General features: G+C 45.1%; 1 pseudogene; it reads left to right on the top strand.

Moving 5' to 3' along the window:
- Window positions 1–12,462, top strand: part of LOC130201638 (gamma-2-syntrophin-like) — a 109,457-nt pseudogene that overhangs the window by 49,058 nt on the left and 47,937 nt on the right.

Raw genomic sequence — 12,462 nt, 5'->3', positions numbered from 1 at the left:
CAGAGGCAGGGTGGGGGGGTCAAAAGGTCTCGGCTAGAAGCGTTAAACCAGGTCTGAGAAGGCGCACTCTGCCAGCTGCTATAAAAGAGAGACGGTAGAGTTAACTGTGTAGAGGGAACCGCACTCGGCTAACTCCCTAAGGTCATCTAAGGTCACACACAACATTGTTGATATGGCCTACCTGCGCGTGTGCAAGCTGGAAGACGGTCAGCGTGTTAAAGCACCGCCTCTGGGTGTCAGCACCTCGGACCTCCCCCTAGCCTCTGTGACTTGTATTTGGATAAAAGCATGGATGAAGTCATATTAATGCCGCCATGTGTTCAGTCCAATCAACAGTTTAATGACTGCTTTGCCGCAGAGGGAAATATTGAACCGATGTATCGATGAGACGTGGAGCTTAGTCGCTCTGAGCCCTCGACAACCCGGCGCCGAACGTGGGCCAGCATGCAGCCGCGTCGATGAGGAGCGCCCGAGGCGGCGAGAGCGCGGCGATATCACGGCTTTGCTCTGCGAAAACATGGCCGACGGGAGCTCGTCAGAATGCAGCGAGACGCGGCGGATCGGTGCGGAATGTTTAACTCGATGATCTCAGAGGAACACGCAGTAACACACTGTGAGCTCCAGTAGAAGTGAGAGTCGTTGGGGCTCCGCAGCCTGAACACTGATGGTGCATCGTGTCTCTTGTTTACATGACGAGACATGGCGGTTGTGAGATTAGGGGAGGAGCCAAGCAGCGGCGAGCTGTACAAACATTGTAGGTCAAGTGCTCCTTCGTACATTTCACCGGTTAGCAAAGGAACTTTAATTATCACAAGTCACACATAGAGAGACAGACGACCATTCACGCCTACAGATTGATTCAATTAAATTCAGTTTATACAGCCCAATATTAAAAAATTACGAATTTGCCTCAGAGGGCTTTACAATCTGTACACATACAACATCCCTGACCTTTGACCTCACATCGAATCAGGAAAAACTCCCAAGAAATATTTAAAAACTTTCATGGGGAAAAAAAAGTGAAGAAACCTTCAGGAGAGCAACAGAGGAGGATCCCTCTCTAGGATGGAGAGAAGCAATTTAGAGCAGTCTAGAGTCCAATGTCTTTGCACTGCGGGAAGAAGCCGGAGAACCTGGAGAGAACCCGGAGAGAACCCACGCCGCCATGGGGAGAACGTGCAAATCACCCGGGATCGAGGAGGCCCCTCCCGCTGGGAGGTTGACGGTGGTAGCCAGCACACCACCGTGCATCCCCAAAAGCAAAACACGTCTGTCATTAATTAGAATGAACACTTTTTTAAATATAATTAAAAGACTGAAAAGCCCCAAAGCTTCTCTATTTCCCTTTGTCACTAAACAGTAAACATGGAAACAAATATCCCTCTCATTGCTATCAGAACTAACTGCTCACAGCATTTTAAAATATAATATTTATTATATATACAGTATATATTATATTATATATATGTATTATATATATAATATATATAAATATATTATATATACGATATATATTATATATATATATATATATATATATATATATATATATATATATATATATACTGTATGTATTGTTTTCATGCATGTTGACCAGGTGATACATAGATCCATCCCATTGCATGTATAACCGCCTCATCAGCAGGTAAGGTCCAATAGTTTGTGTCGTTGGGAACAATGCAGACGTTCAGAGTGAGCATTTCAGTCGTGTTCACTGAAGGATGTGTTCTCATGACGTTGATCCGCCAGCTGTCTGTCACTTTGACTAATCTCTGCCTTTCGGAGCTCTCCATTCACTGCACTCTCATCCCTTCTTGCATTCCAACCCCCCCCCCCCCCCCCCCATTACAGCACGCCCTCAATTAATTGAAAGGGATCTAACCGACACGCCGTAGATGTTGTCGAACGTCATGTCATCAGTCGCTTGCGTTATCTCTGCAGCTCTCGATAAAAAAAGGGAGAAAGAGAGATGAGAAATGGCGGAGAAAAATAATTCCAAACATCTCTTAGTGAGGCGCTGCAGTCGTACCAATCGCAGCAGCATAAAAGCTCATTTGGGTTCAAGGCACACTGACAGAAATAATTGTTCCCACTATTTAATAAAAAACAAAAACTATGCAAGTCCAGTGAAACATCACCGCTGGAAAGCCGGCGGGTCAGTACCCGGCCAGCGGAACATATGGTTTTAATGAGCCGGCTGCAGATACAGGACGAAAGTATTTGTTAGGAATGCTGACCTTGTAACATCCTTGAGGAGCTGCTGTGTGTGTGTGTGTGTGTGTGTGTGTGTGTGTGTGTGTGTGTGTGTGTGTGTGAGGGAGAAGGAGCTGTCTTAGACGATTCCCCTCATACTGTGTGTGAGGGTCACTTCTCCTGTTTCTGTTCATCCAGCCTTCAACTCACGTGTAGCTGCCCATCACCTGCCCGCTCACCCGCTGTCCAGCTGTGCTTCCAGCCCTGTCACTTTTTAAAAAGGTTTCCCCGCGTGAAGTGACAACTGAGGCCAAATCTATCAGCGGCGTGAAAATGCACCGAAATGAGACGTCCAAAAAAAAGGAGACCGTCGCATTTCGCTGATGAGTTTTTTTCCGACGTCCTCATCAGGGCCCCGTCGACTGAGAAACACAATTGTGTGTCGAAAAATGTCAAATACAAAATGTCATGCACAGTGAAATGATGAAATCCTCACGGGGGAGGAGTCTTTGGACATGTCCGAACCTGTTTGCATGATTTTCTTTAAGGGAGGGGGGGGGGGGTATATTGATATTCTCATCTATGTGTATTTTCTCCAAGATGCTGAACTATGTCTTCAACCTTTTGACTTCAGCTACAACTTTCCAATAACTTAAAAGGCTCCCACTCGCTGTTATACGTCCTTTTTCCTTTGAATTGGAGCCATTAGCCGAGTCGGGACATTAAATCCTTCACCAGAGAGAGAAATGTTGTCTCGCCAATACTTCCGTCGCTCCTCAGGACTCATGACGCGCCTCTCGCTCTGTTGGGAAGACGTCTCCAGAAGTAGAGTTAGTCAAAAGCCCATCCAGCTCACGTAAGAAGTGTGACTGCACCTAATGCAGCGTCTGTAATCTGGCCCCGCTCTCTCCTCCAGGTCCAACTGTTTTGAAGTCTTCGCCTTGGATGGAGCCGGCGCCAATATTCTTCAATGTTGCACCGCTGCAGAAAGCACCGACTGGCTGCAAGCAATATCCACAAACATCCATGAGCTGACACGGAGAGCGTAAGTCCACTTCTAAAACATGAGAGACTCGCCTCGGTCTGTATTAAAATTTAAGGTGAAAAAGGAGGAAAAAAACCACCTATTTCAGGTATGTGGGATCATTTTAGAGAGAGAGAGAGATACAACTCTCATGGCATATATTTTGTCACGTGTTCTTAAAGAAGCTGATAGAATACATCATTTGATTGAATTTGTGCCACTTTAAGAAATCGCAAATGGCAAAATGATTCGTTCACAGTTATAAATCCTTCAAAGTGAGTTCCTGTTATCGGTGCATGACGCAGAAAAACCTGCAATAAATATGTTTTGCCCACAGTTGCCTCTCGTCTTTATCCCCTTTGATTTCCCGGCCTCGTAAACGACAGAGCACTGGCATGATAGACCCTTCATGCCCCCTCTGCTGACAGTCTCTCTCTCTCTCTCCCTCTTTCTGCTTCCCTTCCTCTCCCTCTGCCTCCTTCTGCCTCTCTCTCCCTCCCTCCCTCCCTCTCCCTCCACCTCATGCTCTCTCCTCCCTCTCTCTCTCCCTCCCTCTCCCTCTCTACCCCTCTCCCCCTCCCTCCCTCTTTCTCTCTCTGTCTCTTTCACCCTCTTTCTCCCTCTCTCTCTCTCTGCAACTCTCTCCCTCCCTCTCTCTCTCTTTCCCTCCCTCCCTCTTTCTCTCTCTGCCTCCCACCCTCTCCCCCTCTCTCTCTCTTTCAATTCAATTGCCTTTATTGGCATGAATGTTTCAACAACAATATTGCCAAAGCATCAAGACACAGCCACACAAAACATACAATTCATATGGATAATAATAATAATACAACAGAAATAACTCTCTCTCTCTCTCTAATTTCCTCCCATTTCTCTTTGATTGCCCCGCTGATGATGTGACGCAGGTTTTCCTCGTACTGTATGCCGTCGATCGCACAGCTGCCTTTAAAAGTTTCTCATGAATTCACGGCTGCGTCACTAATCACGGGCGTGGAGTGTGATTGCTAAACGGCCAATCAGGATGTAATTGTGCGCCCGATTCAGGAGAGAGAGCGGAACTTTTTGTTGTTGTTGTTTGTAATGACCTACAACCTTTAAATAGACTCCGAGACGCCCTGAGACGCCACCGGTGTGTTCGAGGACGACTCGACGCCGTGTGATCTGTTACAGGAAGAAGAATTTGGGGATCTTGTTTGTGCGTAATTAGACGAGGACTTCAAGTGACACTACCTTGACTTTGTGCCGGAGGCAAGGCGCGACAGGAGCCGCCCCCATGCTGAGTGTGATATGCTGACTCAGCAGGTGGTGGTGGGGTGGGGGGTCCATTCAGTCTGAGAGGTTTCTTGAGCACTCTTATGCAACATCTTTCATCATCTTCACCTCCAAGATACACTTTGGAGGAGCGTAACAATGTTTTTGAGAATCGAACTTCATACTTGTTTGGAGCCTCAGAGGAGTTTTCACCTCGTCTTCCCGTTAAAAGGTTTTGGGGGGGGTGGGGGGGTGGTGGGGGTCTTCCTGAAGGGATGTGAGGGTCCCGGGACAGAACATGTCGTATGTGTACAGATTGTACAGAAGTACAATTGGAAAGTAGATTGAATTGAATTACATTTGTACCCCTCCTTTTTTACACGTCCTCTGTCTGTTGACTGTGAATTGAAGAATTAATAACTTATATACATAAAACACTCATGCATTGTGTTTACCCCTCAGTGACACATCTACACAGCTATTACTGTGAGAAGAGAATTGACTAAACCCGCTTTACTGGGTACTTCTATTGATGTTATTTAAACTACTAACCTAATAGTAAAATGTTATTAGGTCACATAAATGTGAAAACGAATTACAATATGTTATATTTTGAATATTGGACATTATCTTGAGCTCTCAAGTGCATGAATGACACTGGGGAAACATTTAAAAATAATTCCATTGACCATAGAATATGCATAATTGTTATATCTGTATCTGTTGTGTTTCTTTAGATCTGCATATGTTGTCAGGGAGCAGCAACAATGTTAAATAAGGGGTCTTTATGACAATTTAATTCCCATGTGATCCCTTAACATGATAATAGGTTTAATCGCTTCTTGATGTTCCTTTTCCTTCTTCTCACAGATAAAGATCATCAACAAGTTCTGCCCTTCAGATGACCAGGTGAGCTGGATCTCAACACACCAGTCCAACAGATGTTTCTGAACCCAGATACATAATCACAACACAGCAGCCTGAGGCTGTTCACTCGCAGCCTCCTCCTCCTCCTCCTCCACAGCTCAGGGGTACAACATCTTATCATCTGCATCCGCACCCGCAGCGGTCCAGGCAGCTCTGGATGTAAAGAGCTCAGAAACACTCCATTAAAACACTTCAGTCGGCAGATGGACAGGATGGAGTCAAAAGCAACGTGTCAAATATTGGATGTGCATTATTCATCACAAGGTCCAGTGGACATAGAGTGAAGCAGGCGGAGGAGCACACACAGTGGAGGCGCTCAGAGGAACATCCAGAGTCACTCACAGGGAGATGAAAGGTCAGCTGTTGCTCTGCAGCAGCTGGACAGTGGGGTTTCTGTCAAATGTGCCCGGCTCTGTTTATTGAGTATCCATTGTGTACATGTCTTCTTTTTTTTCTTTTTTTATATCAAATATTAAGCTTGTGTAAATGTCATCCTGTCTTTCTCCACAGATTGTTCACATGGGCTGGGCGTGTGAAAGCCACGAGGGCAGCGCCGCTGGGAGAACCTCGGCATTCAAGTATCTGGCACTGAGAGGACCATATTTTAATATATTCACAAGCCCCCCGGTAACTAATGCCTTCATCCTTTTTTTCTGATTTAAAACTGTACTTTTATTCATTCAGATCTGATTTTAAGCTCATTTAAAAATGAGTTTTGTCCAAAATACCTGAAGGTTATCACATAACTTACACTCACACATGATTGCTACTGTGGCTTCAGCTGAGCATAAGGACGATGTGTTCAGGGTCTCTTTTTTATGATTTTTGCTGCTGCTTACTGATCTGTTCAGTTCAGTTCAGTTTATTTGTCCAGCCCATTTTACAAATTAAAAATTTGTCTCAGAGTGCTTTACAATCTGTACATATATACATCCCAGTCCCAAAACTTCACATCGGATCAGGAAAAACTCCCAAACAACCCTTCATGGGGAAAAAAAGGAAGAAACCTTCAGGAGAGCAACAGAGGCTTTGTGATGACCCTATGAGACGTGAAGTCAAAAGGACTCCGGGGAGAAAGCAGAGTTAGTAATGTGCAATAGAGAGATGAAAATTCATCCACAAGGAGGGAGAAAAGAGGAGAGAGGTGCTCAGTGTATCCTAAACGTCCCCCAGCAGCTATAAGCCTATAGCAGCGTATCAAGGGGCTGGACCAGGTGAACCTGATTCAGCCCTAACTATAAGCTCTGTCAAAGAGGAAAGTCTTAAGTCGACCCTTAAATGAGATGACTGTGTCTGCCTCCCGGACTGAAGGTGGAAGTTGGTTTCATAAAAGAGGAGGAGCTTGATAACTGAAGGCTCTACTACAAGTAGCCCCGCATTTAGTGAGCGCAGCTCTCTAGTGGGGCAATATGGTACTACAAGCTCCTTAAGATATGATGGGGCATCACCAATCAAGGCTTTGGAGGTTAAGAGAAGAATTTTAAAAGTGATTCTTGATTTTACTGGGAGCCAGTGCAGAGCAGCTAATGCTGGAGTAATGTGATCTCTTTTTTTGGTTTTAGTGAGAATACGAGCTGCAGCATTCTGGATCAACTGGAGGGACCTAAGAGATTAGATTAGAGCAGCCTGATAATAAGGAGTTGCAGTAATCCAGTCTAGAAGTAACGAACGCGTGGACCAATTTGTCTGCATCTTTTTGAGAAAAGATGTGCCTGATTTTTGAAATATTGCGGAGATGAAAGAATGCAGTCCTTGAGATTTGCTTTACGTGGGAGTGTTGGAGTTGGACAGCGACACACCACCTGGACGACACTCACTGGAAGAAAGAGCGGTAGACTTCTACGTTACATCTATAAGCGTTTTATTCAGAAATCAGGATACAAGTAGACATCATGCATGGACCCCCCTCCTCCGCTGGGACCAGTGGCCCCAGCGCTGGAGAGAAGACGCCGGTTCAGAGTGTGCAGCCATTTTAAATAGCCGAAAGGAACAGTTCTGATTCGTCAGGAGATAAGGGGGTGGGGTTTTCTCATTGGCTCTTGGTCCTCTGCTTCCGCCGTTGTCGCTCCTTCATTGGTTCTTCTCGTCTGCCAATGAGTGCATAGGTTGTGAAAAGAAGTGTGGGAAGGGGAGATAGTTGATTTAATAGTCCCTCTCTTGTAAGAAGACTCCCTTCGGGCCTTATCTCTTCAGGGATGGGGCCTGGATCTTCTCCGAAGGCCGTCCACACACCGGGGGCTTCTTCCCATGTGTGAGTGTGTGAGCGTGTGAGGGGGATAGGTGAAGGGGGGGGAAAGTGAGTGACCTCGAGTGTCTAAAAGGAGAATAATGGCCACATCAGGACCCTTCCTACGCTCTGAGAGTATAGAGAGCTCTTTGTATGTGATCACCTCCGGAATGTGTGGATGCGGAGGAGGGGGGCTCACGGAACCTCACCAAGCGTCACTGTTATCTTTCTTTAGATCAGTCAGGCACCAGAGTGCTCCGCTGGAGATTTTAACTTCCATTCAGTGTTTTCCATCTTACACATAATATTTATGCAAACAATACTAAGCTATGCTAAACTATAATATATATTCTTTACAAATCCCTCTTTTCACATCCGCTGGATGTGAACCCTTTCTCTGGGAATATTTATTTCCCTCTTTATGCCAGATCTTGTCATGGCCTGGCCTCCCTAAGTGGCTATGTGTCCTGGTCTCCTCGTCCTGTCTTAGCTCTGCCATTTGACGTGAATGAGTCTCCTGAAATATAATCTTTCGTTGCCTAGATTAAGGTCCCATAAGACCTGTAAGATACCTATTTCTCGGGGAGAGAGTCTCTCTCTGTTAGGGATGGAAACAGGGGCGTGGTTTCTGTCATGTGGTACTCCGATCCACCCTCTTAGATCTTCCATCCTAGGGAAGTCAGTATGTCTGTGTGCGTTAAATCTGTAATGTGCAGGTGTCGAAGGAAAGAGATGAAATTGAGAGTGGTCAGGTGGGGGGGGGGTCTTGCATCCTAGCGGCTGGTGAGTAGCAGGTTGGCATCCTGATAACCAGTTGACGATCCGGTCCCCGCTGCAACTCATCTGCTTCATCCTGTCTGGTCTGCGTCATCTGCTTCATCCTGGTCTGGGTCCTGGAAGTCCTTCTGGTTCTCTGCTCCTCTGCTCCTCTGCTCCTCTGCTCCTCTGCTCCTCGTCAGCGTCTCCTCCGGCTGTCGATGGGGTCTTTTATCCGGTGGTCTCGAACTTGATTTCGTCTGGATCGTCCTGGTCAGGCTTGTTGTTCTTCTTCCACTGGTGTCGCATGGGCCCTGGATTCGACATGACTCCCATGGGCAGCATCGTGGGTGGTAGAGCGTGCTCTTCATTGGCTCCTCAGTCTCTGAGCCGGGTGATGATGGTGTCCGATGCTCCTGTGGGCAGCTCCTCATGGCAGGTCCTCTCAGCAGGCAGTCAGCACACGATGGAGGTCGATGCTGGAGCGTCAGGTGTAGCTGTTGAAGAGAATGAGAAAACACAACACAACAGCCACTAGGCCGGATCTATACAGAATGTGACACTTGACTATGAAAAATTGTATTTTAATTTCTATATTTAATAAGTATCTAATACTTTCTAGGCTTGAATTCGCAATCTTTAACTGAGTCGGAGGAACAGCTTCTCAACCCCGTGTGGGAGGAATCATCTATTAAATGGCCATCCGTCGTCCAACAGAGTCTCAATTACTTATCCAATCCAATCTAACTTTATTTATCTTTACTGGTTATGATAAATGCAATTGATCCTATCTATGGCCCTTGACTAGGGCATAGAAATATTCAAATCCTACTAGGATCTGATAGCAGGCAGGTATTCGTCCGTCAATCTTCTCTTCGTCCCTTGAAAGCATCATGGGAAAACAAACAGTCGCACCTGGTGGTGCAGCTAATGGCAAGTCTCACACAGTGAACAGTGAGAGTTGATGTCGTATACGACAACTTTCTGTGTTGCAGTCTTAACTCTCGCTCCTGCGCCTAGGCAGAAATGTGTGGAAGTGACCTCACATCTGTTAGTCAGAATTACCCTGATGAGGCAACTATTCAGCGGCTGGTTGTGATTCTTGACCGGCTGATCTGCAAATGTACAATGTGTTATACGGTGCTCCTTTCTTGGTGAAGCCTCTCACCTGGAGGCGCTGTGAAGTCCTTGCAATGACTTCAAAACACCCTGTCCACCTGGGCTCAGTCCACTTCCTCTTGTGAACCTCGAGTCTTACCCAGTCACCTGGTTCCACTGATGACTCATCAGCTGGCTCCTAGTGGGCTTCAGCAACCTACTTGGAGAAAAACTTAGATCTGGTCAGTTATTTTCCCAGAATATTCTCTGAAATTTGTCAAGTCTAGGACTGTCTCCTAACTCTCTGTAGACCCCGCATGGGTCTTCATGTCAATAACTCATGGGAGAGAAATGTTCTCCCTCCTTTGAGGATAATTTAGCCATCATTGTCTCAATTGCTTCAATTGTTGATTAGCTCTCGCGACTATCACCTGTGATTGGGCAATAGACTGCTCCGTGTGAATGTGCTCTCTAGAAATATTTCTCAACTTCTTGTAGGTGCTTGTTTCTAAATGTGGTAAGTGTTTGGTTGCAAAGCTGTGCCAGCCAGACATGATCACTCCTTGAACGCCACATCTCGGTATCAGCCACAACTGTCTCTGCATCTTCTATCCCTCCTTTCTCTGAAACAACCTTTGATTCAGAAAACTCAAGGTGGATGCATGTTGCAGTCAACTTCTTTCTTGTTAAGGGGGATCAGGTGCTGAGGCTTAATATATGTAAGGAAATGTAAATGTAGAGCACAGAAATTCCTAAAAAAAAATATAAAAAAATGTCAGATCAAAATCCCTCACAAAATCGTAAATCGATTTTTCGAAAGAAATTGAAAGACAATTTTTTCTACACTATGTGTCTAAACGTGGGTGCGGTGCGGTTGGGATACATTTCAAATTAGCAAATGTACAGTGTACACAATTATACAACGTAGTCTCAAATATGGGAAAAGACTGTTACTTTCATGCAAATCTTTTTTTTTCCATTCTTTTTTTCAATCTTTCGTAAACAAGATGGCAGAAACTGTTACTTTGGTTAAACAGCAATCACAGACAATCAAAACAGTCAAGCATCAAGACTTGTTACAGCCTGCAGCTGTCAAAAATGGGAAAAGGACGTTATTATTACACAAAACATTTAACAATATACTGTAGAATGGGAGAATATTTGTTTCTTTAAACAAAACTGCCAATTTAGCACGTCGCATAAATAGGTGTCAGTTTCTTAACAGCTCATGAGAAATCGATTACTCGTACGTCCAACGGACGACTGTAATAATAACCACTATTTTTCCAAAAAACAGTAAACCCAAAACTATCCTTTGAAACCGACTAAAATAAAAACCTCAGTTTTGAAACGGTGATGAGAAATCAATTACTCGTAAGCCTAACGGCATTTACTGTAATAATAACCACTATTGTTTATCAGAAATCAATAGTAAACCCAACACTATATCTTCAACACTGGCAATAGTACTCAAAGAAAAATATCTCTTAAATCCAAATTGTCAAAAATGTGTTGGTGAAAACAGCAGCAGCATGTAACTCTGGTGTGTCGGATGTAATTTCCAACACCAACCACACGATGGTGCTAAAAGGTAAACCCCTTAATCCCCTTTACGAAGTATCTATTTCAGAACCTCTCGGAGGCGCTAATCCAAATCGTAATGGCGTCCTCTACTATGCCAATGTGTCTCACCCCCACTGACCTCGTGTCTTCTCACAAAGGAACAAGAAAAAATTTAGTTTGACCTGGCCCTTGGTTAATCCGACTCGCACTTTTTTACCCCATGTACAGTATTAAAACAAAAAATTAGCACGTTGATCTGATCATAATAAGTCGGCCTAATTATTAAAGAACGGGTTACAAATTTATTTATTGGCTAAATCAAGGCCCATTTTCCAAGTTTAGGAGATTAATTAATTAATGTATTCCAGGGAGCCCTCGTCCTCTCCAGTACACCTTCCTATAACAACCATTCTATGATTTAAAAAATATATCTACAGTCTGTTCCATCCTTAAGGGATGCTGGTGACGATTAAATTGGAATCGTGCGGTTTTAACTCTATCTCTACGGGAGCTATCGGAATCAGTCACACATCAGTTCACCCTTTAGTCCTAAAAGTGTCTGGAAATAAGTTTCGCATGTTGTCAGTGTCCCCATGATCAGTGTTCTCTCTACTATGTGTGTGGCTAAGCATGTGTCTAAGCATGTGTCTCTAATACTAACTGGACCTCCGATGTGTGTGCAGTTCTTTACATATTCTCAAATGTGGAGTAATGCAAGTGTTAATTTTGTTTGTGCACCCAGTCCGTAGCCTCAACCTCTGCTTTCACCATTGTTCTTCTCTGTGCCTCCACTCTGGACCAACACTGTGACGTGGAGCTGCGGCGTCAACGACTGCATACAATCTGCAACTCTGGTGTTCATTCACCGGCCGCTGCTACTCCTTGCTTCTCTGCATCGATCTCCAAGCCTCCTTAGCTGGGTCTTCACGAACCTCAATCTCGTGTTGCAGGCAGTCCCTCAGGAATTCAGATCTCATCTTGTATCAAGGTGTAGTTAAGGGCACAATGTCTTTGGTCCCCTGGTGGCGGGTAGGGATGCAGGACTTTGAACCAAAGTCTCCACTGCTGGATGTTGTCATGCAGAGGTGTGATGTCATCATCATCTACTCTGTCCCACCGGACGCTTTGCTTCCTGTTCAGTGTCTCTTTAGTCTCCAGTTGAATCATTGGGTGACTAGTGGGTGTGGCACATTTCTGTTCAGTGAGTACAGTTCGCTGTCAGCTGTTGGATCTGGGCACGCCTAATTTTGTGTCTCTGGTCCGGGCCTGGTGCCGTGGATCACTATTGCCTTGTGGCTGTGGCTATGTGTTGGGTGCTTGTTGTGGCGGGGTTTACATTATGAGAGTACTGAAGTGGTCCTGACTGAGACTGCTTAACCCTGTGGTGGATAAGGACAAAAATTAGCCCAATGTCCAGCCTGACTAT

Source organism: Pseudoliparis swirei, chromosome 11 (genome assembly GCF_029220125.1).
Source record: "Pseudoliparis swirei isolate HS2019 ecotype Mariana Trench chromosome 11, NWPU_hadal_v1, whole genome shotgun sequence".
Classification (NCBI taxonomy): Eukaryota; Metazoa; Chordata; class Actinopteri; order Perciformes; family Liparidae; genus Pseudoliparis; species Pseudoliparis swirei.
This window is presented reverse-complemented; position numbering and strand designations above follow the sequence as displayed.